Source organism: Hordeum vulgare, chromosome 6H (assembly GCF_904849725.1).
Source record: "Hordeum vulgare subsp. vulgare chromosome 6H, MorexV3_pseudomolecules_assembly, whole genome shotgun sequence".
NCBI classification, from domain to species: Eukaryota; Viridiplantae; Streptophyta; class Magnoliopsida; order Poales; family Poaceae; genus Hordeum; species Hordeum vulgare.
Genome location: NC_058523.1, coordinates 84,350,733 through 84,366,946, shown reverse-complemented (window position 1 = coordinate 84,366,946; position 16,214 = coordinate 84,350,733).

Genomic DNA, 16,214 nt, shown 5'->3' with positions numbered 1-16,214 from the left:
TGAAATAATTAGCCCATTTAGCTCCAAAATACCATAATAAGCTCAAAATGGCATAAGAACCTTGGTTAGCTCATTAATATTATATACTTAGCTTTTTTTCCTCTAAAATGGGATAATTAGCCCATTTAGCTCAAAAAAGACATAATTAGGTAATTTAGCTCCAACAAGAGGAGAAGAGGAGAAGAAATAGGCAAAATCAAAAGAAAGAAGAAGAAGAAGAAGAAGAGAAGAAGAAGAGAAGAAGGAGAAGGAGGAGGAGGAGGAGGAGAAGGCCAAGGACCTTCTAGTCCTTCTCCTCCTCCTCCTCTTTCTTCTCCTCTTTCATATTATCCTTGCTTTAATTAACCCAACAATGACATAATTAGCCCATTTAGCTCCAAAATACGATAATAAGGTGAAAATGGCATAAGAACCTTGGTTAGCTCATGAATATTCTATACTTAGCTTGTTTTCCTCTAAAATGGGATAATGAGCCCATTTAGCTCAAAAAAGACATAATTAGGTATTAGCTCCAACAAGCGGATAAGAGGAGAAGAAATAGGCAAAATGAAAAGAAAGAAGAAGAAGAAGAAGAAGAAGAAGAGAAGAAGAAGAAGAGAAGAAGGAGGAGGAGGAGGAGGAGGAGGAGGAGGAGAAGGCCAAGGACCTTCTAGTCCTTCTCCTACTCCTCCTTCTCCTCCTTCTCCTCCTTCTTGATTTCTTCTTCTTCTCCTCCTCCTCCTCTTTATTCTCCTCTTTCATATTATCCTTGCTTTAATTAACCCAAAAATGACATAATTAGCCCATTTAGCTCCAAAATACCATAATAAGCTCAAAATGGCATAAGAACCTTGGTTAGCTCATTAATATTATATACTTAGCTTGTTTTCCTCTGAAATGGGATAATTATCCCATTTAGCTCAAAAAAGACATAATTAGGTAATTTAGCTCCAACAAATGATATATAGTTCACCACACATATACTTAGCTTGTTTTCCGCTAAAAATGACATAATTAGCTGAAAAACATCATATTTTGTTCTTCTTCTAACTTTCTTATTCACATTTTTGCAGATTGGATATACTACATGCATGGAAGCTGGCATTCATGGAGTTGAACAATGTCGATGGATGAGCTTTATATGTATATCATCTAGTTTTCATTTGAGTTGATGAACAATGTCGAACTATATGTATATGTATATATGGATAAACAGTGCAATACTTGGTATGTTGGTTCTTTGGATATATGGGGATGTACATTGGTGAATCATATATGTGTGGTGAATTATATATATGTGTTGGCAAGTATATGTGTGGTGAACTATATATCATATATGTGTGGTGAATTATATAAATGTGCTGTCAAATATATATATATATATATGTGTGTGTGTGTGTGTGTGTGTGTGCTGTGAAATAATATAAAACAAAAAAACAGGAACTATATGGGCTCTTTGTCGTCTGCCAGCTGATGGCAAAGACCTGTGCCATCAGCTGGCAGACGGCAAAGGTGCCACATGGCACCCAGATGTGCATCCTGGGGTGTCTATGTAGTCTCTTTGCCGTCAGCCTCCAGGGTGGGCAGACGGCAAAGAAGAGGGAACAGAGGAGGGGGGGAGGAGGAGGCAGACGGCAAAGAGTGGATAGAGGGGGGAGGGGAGGAGCATGCAGATGGCAAAGATGGACGGGGAGGCAGACGACAAAGATGGAGGGGGAGGGGAGGGGAGGAGAAGGCAGACGGCAAAGATGGACGGGGAGGCAGACGGCAAAGATGGAGGGGGAGGAAGACGGCAAAGCCTCCCTTAACCCCTAACGGAGGCAACGCCTGTCGGCTGCCGTCTCGAGCACTTTGTCGACTGCTCCTAAGGAAAGCTGACGGCAAAGAGCTTTGCCGTCCGCTTTGGGGGGGGGCAGATGGCAAAGAAGGTCCTATGCCGTCGTAGGCTGACGCAGAAATTTTGCCGGCCGTGAGAATCTTTGCCGTTTGTGATATTGTCTTTGCCGTCTGGGATATTGTCTTTGCCGTCTGTGATGGCAGACGGCAAAGAAGCTGATTCCTGTAGTGATTCGGCCGAAGTGCCAAAGAGAGAGGAGGTGGGGCAAACATACTAGGAGGAGGACTCCTACCCACCAAACCGAATTGGAGGAGGACCTTCTTTCCCTAAGGCGCCACCCCTACCTCCCTCCTATATATAGTGGAGGGTAGAGAGGCTAGCCGCACCTCAAGCCATGATGCAACCCCTCTCCCTCCACTAATTCGTGACACCCCGTAGGTTATTCCGGTAGTGCACGGCGAAGCCCTGTCGAAGTAGCTCCACCATCATCACCGTCACGCCATCGTGTTGTCGGAGAATTCAACTACATGTTCGTCTCTCTTGCTGGATGAAGAAGGCGGAGATAGTCATCGAGCAGCACGTGTGCTGAAAGCGGAGGTGCCATCTGTTCGGCACTAGATCATGATTAGATCATGGGATGGCTTGCGATTTGGATTCCGAAGACGTTCGACTACATCAACCACGTTTCTTAACGCTTCCTGCTTAGCGATCTAAAAGGGTATGTGGATCCGATCTCTCCTCTCATAGATGGTCATCACCATGGATAGATCTTATGTGTGCGTAGGAAAAATTTTGTTTCTCATGCAACATTACCCAACAACTTTAACCCATGGAGGGTAACTACCGTGAGAGTCCACGGTGGGCTTAACCCACGAAGGGTCCACGGAGAAGCAACCTTGTCTTTTCCATCATGGCTTACGTCCACGAAGGACTAGCCTTACTCGGAGTAGATCTTCACAAAGTAGGCGATCTCCTTGCCCTCACAAACTTCTTAGTTCAATTCCACAAAGTCGGAAGCTCCCAAGGGACACCTAACAAATCTATAAGACACCACTCTCCAAAAGGTAATATATGTGGTAGTATGATGAAGTCCTTGCTCTTTTGCTTTAGAAGATAGTACAACGCTCAATTACTCTCTAACAGGTTTTGCTTGAGAAGATATTGATTGGGTGGAAAGCAACTTGGGAAGGCTAGAAATCAAGATTTATATGGTAGGAATGGAATATCTTGATATCACCACATGAGTAGGTGGCTCTCTCTTAGAAAAATGGATGGGGCAAGTTTTGGTTAGTTCTGAGTGCTTCCTGTATGAAGAGAGGTTGGTGGACGGGCATATATAGGCATCTCCAGAAATCCAACCGTTACAACATTATTGCCCAACTCAGTGAAAGTGAAGTGCAAACTCGGTTGCACTGACTAGTGCAAAATACGACAACTTTTGGCGTTTCGATGAGAGTGACATAGAAACCTCGGTCGGTCCGATTTTGGCTGGCCTAGGCAGATAGCAAACTCGGTGACATCGAGAATTTCAATTTTAAACAAATCGACCTGTGTACGTTGGCCACTGCTTTTGGTTGCACTGAAATTGCACTTTGTAGTACCAAGATTCTACGGTTTGGCTTTCGATCTATCTAGGGTTAACTCGCTGGGGCCGAAATGGAAAACTTGGTGGCACCAAATTTGAATTTGTGGTTTGGACAGAATATTCATGGTAGAATTTCATGAGTATTTTTTGTGGCTAATCTCTAAGCACTTGAGCAACCAGATCATCATAGTCACCTCATCCCATTTTAATAGTATTCACTTTCCTATGGATTCAAATGTGACTTATCACAAAATATAAAATATAGAGCCTTCAAGTTTTTTGCGACTAGATGTTCCTTGCATCTGGGGTTTCTCCTCACAATCCTTAGACAACTCATCATTGAACTTTTCTTGCATATACTAGATAAAATCATTAGTCCAATGACATATATGTTGCTATTAATTACCAAAACCGTCTAGGAAGAAGTTGTGCTTTCTCTACCACGTCAGGCAGCATGATCATTTTGCAATCAACATGATGATACCATCGACCACCTCTTGCTCAAACATGTTTTTGCGCGCGAGATTTGACATTCGGTACTCATAGCTGGTCGTAGGCACACCTTCAGGCCCATAGATGGAGTGTAACGAGTAAGATGCGGTCCTTTCCTATTTAGGGGACGAGGCCCCAAAATGGAAAGAAACGCATCTATGTGTTTCGCAAGCAAGATAAACATAGCACATACATAATTTAAGAATGACAAATAGGGAATCGTTTTCCACCTTACATAGATAATATCAGAGTTTACATCCACACATTTATTCAGTCAAGGTAGTTCCCCTATGGACTACATAACATAAGAAAAGGCTATGCTATCCCGCATGCTTGCCCATGATCACGACCACGGCCTTAGTCTTCTGGATAGTTCATGTACAGGCGGTCGTTCTCCTCATCGTACTGCCACGCCAGCTGCGTGCCATCGGGATCACCTGTGTCGGGCGTACCTGTACCGGTTGGGGTGTTGAAGTAATCTGTGAGCCATGGGGACTCAGCAATCTATGACCTTGGTACCGAAACTAGTCAAGTTATTAGGTGAGGAAGGTTCAGTATTTAGGTTGCAGCATCCTAAGCATTTATGTTGGTTAACTTACGTAGAACAAAGTTATAAATGTGGTGGTCTACGCGAGCGGTCGAAGACTATGTGATCACTAACTGATCCTGAACACCTACATACATAAAACATAACCCCACCGTGTTCCCGATCGAAGAGAGGTCTTCGAAGGGGACAGTCACGGTTACGCACACAGTTGGCAATTTTATTAGATTAAGTTCAATTTATCTGTAACCGGATGTTAACAAATAATCCATGTTGCCACATAACCGCGGGCATGACTTTCCGAAAGATTAAACCGTGCAGGGGTTCTCCAACTAGTCCATCACAAACGATCATGGGCCGCAAAGTTATCCTCTATCATGAATCTCGTTATCTCATCGGATTCCTTAGAGGAAAACATCAACTCTGGGGAGAACCAAAGCTTCACCGGATTCCTATACGCAAGATATACCGCTAAGATCAGACAAGACTAGCAGGACCTCCAGTCGTGTCGACGACCCCGATAAGAGCCGCGTATCTTAGTCTCAGGACACGACGGATGAGCGATGGTTACCACGCCAAAACACCGAGTTGCCCCGGGGAGCGTAAGAAGCTGCTCTAGGTTGGACCAACACTCATCAGGAGCACTGGCCCGGGTTGTTGATTAATTCCTCGGCATAGCTATTCCCTATGCAAATTATTATTAGGTGATTAGCAAATTTAAAACCAATGTTGGGTCCTGCCGGACAAGTCTTAACACTACATGATTTATCAAGGGGGTCCCATAACAACCCCGAACGTGTTAGGAGAGATCAGTTATGGAATCAAACACCGGTAGCCGGAAACTAAGGCGGCAATAACAGAACAAATAACACGGAAAAAGGCTAGGCCTTCCGTCATTTACCAAGTATATAGGTGCATTAATTAAAATAGCAGTTTAAAACATAATGATATCAATTCTCATGTTGTCACATGAGACAGCTGGCACCTGCAACTAGCAAAGCTATCATTAGAAGCTGAGCATGCCTACTTAGCCAAACAAGATTAGCTAGGAGGGGAACGTGTTTGGGTTTCATGGCAATATCAGGAGGCAATTATATCAAGTGGTAGGCAGCGAGCATAATCAAAGGAAACGTGAATCTATGCATAACAAAGCTAGATACGGTATCAAGGTCACTGTCATCTTGCCCGTGATGTCTTCAGCTTCGAACTGCTCTTGTTCATCCTGGACGTACTCTCCCGAATCCACGTACTCGCTCTCTGATCCTGGTGCTACCGAATATAAAAACAACAACCAATGAACAACAACACAACATTATGCAACAAACACATGATGCATGAGATGAGAATGTAGCATGCATCTCTATTCTAGTCATTGGCATATGCATGAGAGGAAAAGACAATGTTCTGGATAGAACATCACTCTAAGCTATATTGACATGCATGAAGATGACATGAACAGGTGCATCACGAGAAAACGATGCAATAACATATAAAGAACATTGAGAACGGAGCTACGGATCCACCGGAAACTACGAAACAAATATGAAGTTCTACGGATCAAATCCACCACAAGCACACTCCAATGGCACACTTCTGGTATTCCCAGGTTGCCACATGATCAAACAAACAAGTATAGGTGGGGTGGTGCAAAGAAATTCACCACACCACCAACTATGCACTGACAAGCTTCAAAACAACAAAACTATGCATTCTGTCCTAAACCACATCATAGCAGTTTGAGAGCAACATGCAAAGCACCTACAGGTACCCAAATGTGCCAAACAAGATATGTGGCAAAAGCTATTCAAAAGCTCTACAAGCATGAGCAATAATATAATACAAAGGAGTTACACGCAAAAAGATCTACAGGTGCTAACTTGGACAAAAATAACAGATTTCAGGGACTTAGTGAAAATCTCAGATTATCACCAGCTGTTTATGCTCTGAAGCATTTTGACAGCCTCCAAAACAATATCTATAGGAAGTGAAAGTGCATGAATTTTAATAGAGAGCTAGACAAACAAAAAAGCTCCAACTCTCTAGTTGATTGCAAGGGGTGATTCCCAACACATGAACTTTTGCAACCACAACTACAAGGGAAGAAAATAAGAGCAGTTTCTCAAACTTAGTGAAAATCACAGATTTTCACTAAGCTAACAATTTCAGCCACATGCCTACTTTGACAAGGCACCACTTGCACTTACAAACTCCTAAGCATAAAACAAATCCACCATGATGTAGAGGGGTTCACCCACCACTGCCACATCAAGGAATTATCCTCTTAGGCTCATCACACCACATGGCACCAAGCTCTAAACAAAGCATCAAGACAGAAAAAATGACAATTCCAGAAAGTGTTCCAAAGTGAAATCTGATTCCACCAATGGATTCCTGGGAAGATTCTACCCCAAAAACACATATAATACCTAGGTACTTGCATAGAACAAATAGGCACAAAGTTGAATGGAAACACTACATGGAATCATATAGCTCAAATAGTGCCATATCATATGTGATACTCACTAGTTCATCATCCACACTTGCACATGCTCACACTCACAACTCCCATGGTGCACATGAGGGGTAGCCCTCATGTTCATGTGCCTTAGCACACCACCACACACACACATACACACTAGCATCACAAGTGCTCAAGCACACACACCTACACATGCTAGTTTCTAACACACACACATACTTACACTCACATCAACTATCACTAACACATACACATACATGCTTGCACACAAGTGCTCACTAAGGCAAAACCATGCCTTGGGCATGTGTGTGTCACTCACACACATGCACACACACACACAAGCACACACCACATGTAAGTTGCACCACATGAGCTTCTACACACATACACAAGCATCACTAACTCCCTACACATGCACACTAACTAAAACAGGGTGAAAACCTACTGGCTTGAGATCTTAGGCAACAAAATAGTGCTGCCCAAGCAAGCAACATCTTACACTACATACAACAGCAAAGAAGAAAAGCAAAAATAAAAGGGGAGGCTTGGGGATCGAACCCCAAACCTACTTCACACCACACACAAGCACAACCACTGGGCTATCACCTCTGGCTCGACAGAACAGAGGAAGTAAACAGGATATGCTCTCCCCCTGTTGCTACTGTGCCACAAAAAGAAATAAGCAAAAGGGGCGCTGCGGGGGCTCGAACCCACGACCTGCCCAAGACAAAACCCACTACTGCCACTGCGTTGCGCGTTCGTTTGTTAACAGAGAGGGGGGCTTTGCTCTGTTGAGCAACCCCCTATGGATCTGCTATAGCCCGACGGTGCCCGGAATAGGGGAAGGTCACCGCCGGCGATTCTCTACAAATTGGACACGGGCTCGTTGCTGGAAGGGAGAGGGATCTCTCACGGTTCCATTTCACCACTAAGCTCGACGAGAGAAGCCCTACAACTACAGAGCAACGTGCACCGCAGCGCGGGCGACAGAGCAGAACACGGCGGCGCTGCTACGGCCCTATGCAAGATCTGCCGACAGGGGAACGGGGAGGAGTGCTGCTGCTCACCCACTGGTCGAGGAGGTCGCGCCTGACGGAGAGGAAGAAGGGGTCATCGAGAAAGAAGCTATTGCGGAGGTGGTCGTCGGAGCGGAACGGGTCGTCATCGAAGTAGTGGAAGTAGGGTTGATCGACGTTGATTAGCTACGGGAACAGACTCCCCTGAGGTCCCGCGTGCTCTTGGATTGCTTTGAGGGGACAGAGGAGTATGGCAACAATGGCGATGAGCTCATCAAGGATCGGCCATGGCGGAGGAGGAGCTCACCTACCTTCTGTCGACGAGGGAGAGGGAGGAGGAAGATGGGAAAGGAGGTGGCGGTGCTTGGAGGAACCCTAAACACGGCTCGGACGCCAACGAATAAATAGGGGGTGCAGGAAGCCGCCTCGACGTCCATGAGCCACGGCGTCGCCTCTCTGCCTCGCCTCTCTCTCAAGGACTGATGGAAAGCTATGGGAGGAGGGAGACGGCGTCACAGGAGAAGGAAGGAAGTGGGTTGCCGCACGAAGAGGTAGCTAGGCCAGCGAGGAGGAGGAGGCCCACTGGGAGGTGCCAGGTAAGAAAGGGAAAACCCACTGGGGTTTTCTATTTAAAACAAAGCCAGCGAACAATAAAACTCCTAGGGAAAACTTATAAACCTAAAAATAAAACAACATTACACTAGGCATAAGGGAATTATGCCCCAAATAAATAAAATGCAAAGAGGATTTTTGGAGCACTTAAATAATTACAAAACACAATTTGATAATCTGTTTTGTGAATAAACACCCCTCTCAAACATGGTTTCAAAACACATTAGACCTAGCACCACATCCACCAGAAAATATCGTAAAAGATATACGTTTTTGAACCAGGGTCAGAGCAAGTAAATCTTGACCTTGAGAAAAAGAGAAGGGGGGTTCTGAAACCTAGTTGAAAGCTAACATAGATGGGACCCAACTTGCAAACACCACTTCATCATCACATAGCACATCAATAACACATACCACATACATAGATCAACAATAACAACAAACACAACGAAGGCATGGATGATATGGATGCATGAATGCAAGGGTAGACAAGGTATGATCACATGAAATAACACATGGCATATATCTCACAAGGCAATGACATCATGGACCCACATACATGAAGGTTCCAAATATGGCAAGTTATACTCCGGGGCATTACAAACTCTCCCACACTGCAAAAAGATCTCGTCCCGAGATCTAGGACTGAAAGAACTCTGGAAATTCGGAACGGAGGTGATCCTCGCGTTCCCAAGTGGCCCCTTTATCAGAATGTTGTGACCACTGCACCTTGAGAAATTTGATTGACTTGTTGCGGGTCTTGCGCTCAGTCGCCTCGAGAACCGCAACTGGATGCTCATGATAGGATAGGTCGGCTTGAAGGTCGATATCTTGAAGATGAAATGTGCGCTCGGGAGTCTTGATGCATCTCCGGAGCTGAGAGACATGGAACACGTCATGGACATTTGCAAAGTTTGAAGGGAGCTCAAGCTGATACGCAAGGTCGCCTCTCTTGCCAACAACTCTGAAAGGACGAACGAAACGAGGAGCAAGCTTGAATTTGATGCCAAAACGTTGTGTTCCCTTCATAGGAGACACTTGAGATAGACAAAGTCATCAAGCTCATAAGACATGTCATGATGCTTGCTATCCTAGTAGCTCTTCTGACGGGACTGCGCTGCTATGAGATTATCCCGAATGACCCGACACATCTCTTCAGCTTCTTCGATCAAGTCATTCCCAAGAATCTGACGCTCGCCAGTCTCGGACCAGTTGAGCGGGGTACGGCTCTTCCTGCCATAGAGAATCTCAAATGGAACTTTGCGTGAACTAGCTTGATAACTGTTGTTATACGAGAACTCAGCGAAAGGCCGGCAGTCTTCCCACTTCATGCCAAAATAAATGACACAGGCTCTCAACATATCCTCAAGGACCTGATTGACTCTCTCCACTTGCCCACTAGTCTGAGGATGAAAAGATGTGCTAAATCGTATCTTTGTACCCATCGCAGACTGAAAAGAGTCCCAGAACTTGGAAGTGAAGATACTTCCATGATCCAAAGAAATCAACATAGGCACGCCGTGCAAAGATACTATCCTGGAAGTGTACAGCTCTACAAGCTGAGCTGCCGAGATGGATTCCTTGACTGGAAGAAAATGAGCCACTTTACTCAACTTGTCGATGACAACGAATATGGCATCGTTACCCTTCTTGGACTTCGGAAACCCGGTGATGAAATCCATCTCAATATGGTCGAACTTCCAGTCGGGAATGGGTAATGGATGCAAAAGACCTGCTGGACATTGATGCTCTGCTTTCACCCTTCGACATACATCACATTCATTGACGAACTGAGAAATCTCACGATTCATGCGAGTCCACCAGAAGGTCAGTTTGAAGTCCTGATACATCTTGGAGCTTCTTGGATGTATCACTACTGAAATTCATAAATTTGCCGTCTGCCAAAGCGGACGGCAAAGGGTGCAACCACGGACGGCAAAGGCTTTGCCGTCGGTCAGCAGACGGCAAAGTAGACGGTAAAAAAAATCCGGTGAAGAGGTTCTTTACCGTCAGCTTTCCCAAAGCGGACGGCAAAGGTTCTTTGCCATGAGTGGGCAGACGGCAAATTAACTGGGACGGCAAAGGGTGCAACGTCCCCGTTAAGTGTTAACGGCAGGCCTCCTCCCTTTGTCGTCTGCCTCCCCTCCTTTGCCATGTGGGGGCAGACGGCAAAGAGGGGAGAGAGAGAGGGCAGATTCCCCCCCTTTGCCGTCTGCCTCCACCCCTTTGCCATGAGGGGGCAGACGGCAAAGAGGGGAGAGAGAGGGGGCAGATTACCCCTTTGCCGTCTGCCTCCCCCCTTTGCCATGTGGGGGCAGACGGCAAAGAGGGGAGAGAGAGGGGCAGATTCCCCCCTTTGCCGTCTGCCTCCCCCCCTTTTCCATGTGGGGGCAGACGGCAAAGAGGGGAGAGAGAGGGGGCAGATTCCCCCCTTTGCCGTCTGCCTCCCCCCTTTTCCATGTGGGGGCAGACGGCAAAGAGGGGAACCAGCCCCTTTTTTATTTATTTTTTGTTATATCCAGCATTTTTAACAATAATCAGGATATATATATATATTTTTTTTTCCATAAATAAATTTCTTTCCATACTCATAACCATATTAAAATAACCTCTTATATCCAGCTTTCAAGTTGCATCCACGTGCATACAAAGTTTCATATATTACACCAGTTTCATCCACGTTCATACAAAGTTTCATATATTCATATACTACAATAGTTTCAATACAACCCATGGTACAAGAAATCATCTTCAAGCATTCCATCAATATTTGCCAAGCTTCCCGTGAAGTGAAAGTAATCTGCAAAATGGCAAATAAGAAAGTTAGAAGAATAATACTAGATGAAGTAGTGTATATATAGGTTATTTCGGAGAGAAATTAGCTAAGTATAGACCATTTAGGAGCTAACTAAGCTAATTATGTCATTTAGGTGGAACCCTAGCTAACTATAGGTTGTTTCATAGCTAACTTGGGTAAAATAGGTCATTCCGGAGCAAACTATGCTCATTAAGCCATTTTTTATCTAGCTAGGCTAATTATAGGCCATTTAATACCTAAGTTAGGGGGAATAGGTCATGTTGCAGCTACGTAAGCCTTATTATGTCATTTCGACGATAATTAGCTAAGTATAGGTCATTTTTTATTAAATAAACCATTTAGGAGCTAACTAAGCTACTTATGTCATTTAGATGGATAATTAGCCAATTTAGGCTTTGTTGGATGAGTCTAATTAAGCTATGTAGAATAAGAGAAAGAGAAGAAGAAGTAAAAGAAGGAGGAGGAGGAGGAGGAGGAGAAGGAGATGGAAGAGGAGAAGAAGAAGAAAAGAAGAAGGAGAAGGAGGAGCTCCTTCTCCTTCTTCTCCTCCTTCTTCTTATCCTCCTCCCTCTCCTTCTTCTTCTTCTCCTCTTCTTCTTCTTCCTTCCTTTCATTTTTCCTCTTTCTTCTTCTCTCGTCCCCTTCTTCGGGCTAAATTGGCTAAGAATGCCTTTTTGGAGCTAATTATCTCATTTCGAGGATAATTAGCAAAGTATAGGTCATTTTTTATTAAATAGACCATTTAGGAGCTAACAAAGCTAATTATGTCATTTAGATGGATAATTAGCCAATTTAGGCTTTGTTGGATGAGTCTAAGCTACGTAGAATAAGAGAAAGAGAAGAAGAAGTAAAAGAAGGAGGAGGAGGAGGAGGAGAAGGAGACGCAAGAGGAGAAGAAGAAGAAAAGAAGAAGGAGAAGGAGAAGGAGGAAGAAGGAGGAAGAAGAAGGAGAAGCAGGAGCTCCTTCTCCTTCTTCTCCTCCTTCTTCTTATCCTCCTCCCTCTCCTTCTTCTTCTTCTCCTCTTCTTCTTCTTCCTTCCTTTCATTTTTCCTCTTTCTTCTCCTCTCGTCCCCTTCTTTGGGCTAAATTGGCTAAGAATGCCTTTTTGGAGCTAATTATGTCATTTCGAGAATAATTAGCTAAGTATAGGTCATTTTTTATTAAATAGACCATTTAGGAGCTAACTAAGCTAATTATGTCATTTAGATGGATAATTAGCCAATTTAGGCTTTGTTGGATCAGTCTAAGCTACGTAGAATAAGAGAAAGAGAAGAAGAAGTAAAAGAAGGAGGAGGAGGAGAAGGAGACGGAAGAGGAGAAGAAGAAGAAAAGAAGAAGGAGTAGGAGAAGTAGGAAGAAGGAGGAAGAAGAAGGAGAAGGAGGACCTCCTTCTCCTTCTTCTCCTCCTTCTTCTTATCCTCCTCCCTCTCCTTCTTCTTCTTCTCCTCTTCTTCTTCTTCCTTCCTTTCATTTTTCCTCTTTCTTCTCCTCTCGTCTCCTTCTTCGGGCTAAATTGGCTAAGAATGCCTTTTTGGAGCTAATTATGTCATTTCGAGGATAATTAGCTAAGTATAGGTCATTTTGTATTAAATAGACCATTTAGGAGCTAACTAAGCTAATTATGTCATTTAGATGGATAATTATCCAATTTAGGCTTTGTTGGAAGAAGAAGGAGATGGAGGAGCTAACTAAGCTAATTAAGCTAACTAAGCTAACTAAGCTAATTAAGCTAACTAAGCTAACTAAACTAACTAAGCTAACTATGTCATCTAGCTAAATTTTATTAAATAGGTCTTTTTGGAGCTAACTAAGCTAATTATGTCATCTAACTATCTTTTATTAAAACACTAGAAATAACATACCTAAGTTAGGGTCAAGAACGGTGGCTCTGGCTTGTTTCACCTGGAGAAGGCTGCCCTGGAGAAGGCTGCCGTGGAGAAGGCTCGATTGTAGAAGGGTCGTGCGATGCGTTTCGGGACATATTCTGCACCAAACATCATTTGCAATGTGTAGTTAGCATGAGGACACTCTTAAGATCACTCCACTGAAATGAAACTCACCGTCCCCGCCACGTTAACGACTGGCATCGGCGGAGGGACTTGGCCGTTCTTCTCGCACATAGACTGAACATTTGGTTTCGACAAGTCAAACTTTTTATTTATTAATGAAATGGACATTCAAATGCAAGATTTGAAATAACATGAAGAAGAAACTTACCACGAAGAGCTCGTATACGGCCCTGGTAGACGCATCATTCCGTGCCCTCTCCGCCTCCACCAATGCAGTCATCCTCTCCTCCAGCTCCCTAATTTCCTTATCCTTCTCCGCCATAGCCGCCTGCATTGCCTCTCTCTTTCTGAATAGCAGCCTACAACACAACTCGTTGTTAGCATATTGGTTTCAATGCACAACATAATGCGGAAAGATATTTGAGTCCATTAAACTAACCTCGATGGCGAGCTCGACTGGCCATGCACGACGTGTTATCTCCGGACAAGAGCTCGTTTGGCGTGCCTTTATCTGCCGGAGAGAGCTAGGACAACGTATAAGGCCGTCTCCAATGGCGATCGAGCCATGGGGCCTCCCGTTGCCAGCTATCATCACCAGCTCTGGATCAATAGGCCCCTCGCTCGGGTTAAAGTCCTCCCCTTTCCTCGCCTTCCCGTGATCTCTGTACTTCACGAGCTTGTCGTGGGAGGAGATGTTGGTGAAGTTTTCTGGATGCTCGAGGTCAGACTCAGAGAATGCCTTGACCTTCTTGTACGAGGCAGTATGGGCCATCGCATACAGGTCGTACATCTGTGGCGCCTCCATCTTATTGTGACGCGCCTAAAAGAGAGAGAGGAAAATTGTATTGGTAAAGGAGAAGGAAAATTGTGTAATCGGTCAAGAAGTGACAGGTCATCTGCAGTAGTAACCTCTTCTTCTTCCAGCTCTTCCTGTTCGGGCTCAGGGGTTAAGACGGATTCACTGTCGCTGTCTACTTCAATGTTCTGGGGTGAAGTAGAGCGGTTCTTGAAACGTTTCTTGGACATACGTGTTTCTTGGAAGAATTCTCCTTCATATGTGTCTGGGTTAATGTGAGGTTCGTAATCCTCTTCATTGAGGGTAGGTGGTCTAAAATGTGGTGGCACTTCATAAACGACATCCCAACCTTTGAGATTTGGATCAGTTTGGTAGGCCCACGATAGATAGAAAACTTGTGTCGCATGTTGAGCCGTAATATAGACATCGGGAACATCTAAGTGGGTGTTTTGGTTGATTTCGACTAGTCCTATATGTTCATGAGTCCTTCTAGTCCCCCTCGGCTCAAACCAATAACATTTGAAGACTACGACGGTCGGTGGGTTTTCACCATAGAATAGAAGTTCATAAATTGCTTCAACTCTTCCATAATACTCGGTGTCTCCTTCGCCGATAGCAGAGACAGAACAATTTGTAGTATTTAGGTCGGGCATAGATAGCTCTTTGCCAAAGGTACGAAAGTGATACCCGTTGATGTTCTATTTGTCAAATGAACGGACCTTATAGTCAAAACCATTAGCGACTTGTCTCAATTCGGCGTCCATAGACTCTGCATCATCCTAAAAGTGTAATACGAAACAATGGATGCATTAGCCGCAAATTAGACCAATAAATCAAATGGGCCCTTAATGGTAATAAATTACCCTTTGTTTGAACCAAGAGATGAAACCGGGATAGTCGCCTCCATGCTTTGCGAGAAGCTCATACTCTTCGACGGAATCCTTTTCAATGACCGCTCCATCCGAGAATTCGGCGATGTATCGACTATATCAAATATCCGGGAATAAGAGTAGTTCAAAGCAATTAGAAGTTGCGGAACAATAAATTACCGAGAACTTACTCGATGTACGGCCGCACTTCTGTTAGGTTGGTGAAGATATACAATGAAATGGTCCGCCATTCTTCGACATCCAACGATTTCCCTTTCGAAGCACCGGATGGTGCGAGCTTATCTTTGAATAGGCTGAGGTTGGATCGAACTTTTTCTAGGTTGGATCGAACTTTTTCTAGGCTTCGGGTTATGCAAATGATGATTTTTGGCTTCGTAGTGTGTTGTCACGAAGTTTGCTGCCTCCTTAGTAATGAATGCCTCGGCCACCGATGCTTCAATTCTACGTTTATTTTTACACTTAGCTCGAAGCGTCTTCTGGATCCTCTCAGTTGAGTAGCACCATCGATTTTGAACGGGCCCCCCCCATTCTTGCCTCGGTCGGGAGATGCAAAATCAAATGTTGCATTGGGTTAAAGAAGCCCGGTGGAAAGATCTTTTCTAATTTGCAGATCAACTCCGGCGCCAACTCTTCCATTTCATCTAGCACGCCAGGCGATAGTTCTTTCGCACAAAGAGAACGGAAGAAATAGCTCAGCTCTGCCAGTACTAGCCATTCATCCTTAGGGATAAAGCCACGCAACATCACCGGCATTACCCGCTCAATCCATATGTGCCAATCATGACTCTTGAGCCCAAATATTTTCAATTTCTCAAGACTCACTCCCCTCTTTAGATTCGCAGCATACCCATCGGGGAACATCAACCGCGTTTTCACCCACAATAGCATTTCCCTCATAAGTGGCCTTTCAAGATTGAACCATGCCTTTGGCTTCGCTATGCTTTGCTTTCCGTTCCATTGTCGCAAGTTTTGCAATGGTCTATCACATAGAGCCTCCAGGTCGATTCTAGCCTTAGGATTATCTTTTGACTTCCCCTCTGTGCCGAACAATGTACCAAAAATGGCCTCCGCAATATTCTTTTCAGTGTGCATCACGTCAATGTTGTGTGGGCAAAGGAGGTCTTTGAAGTAAGGGAGATCCCATAAGCATGACTTG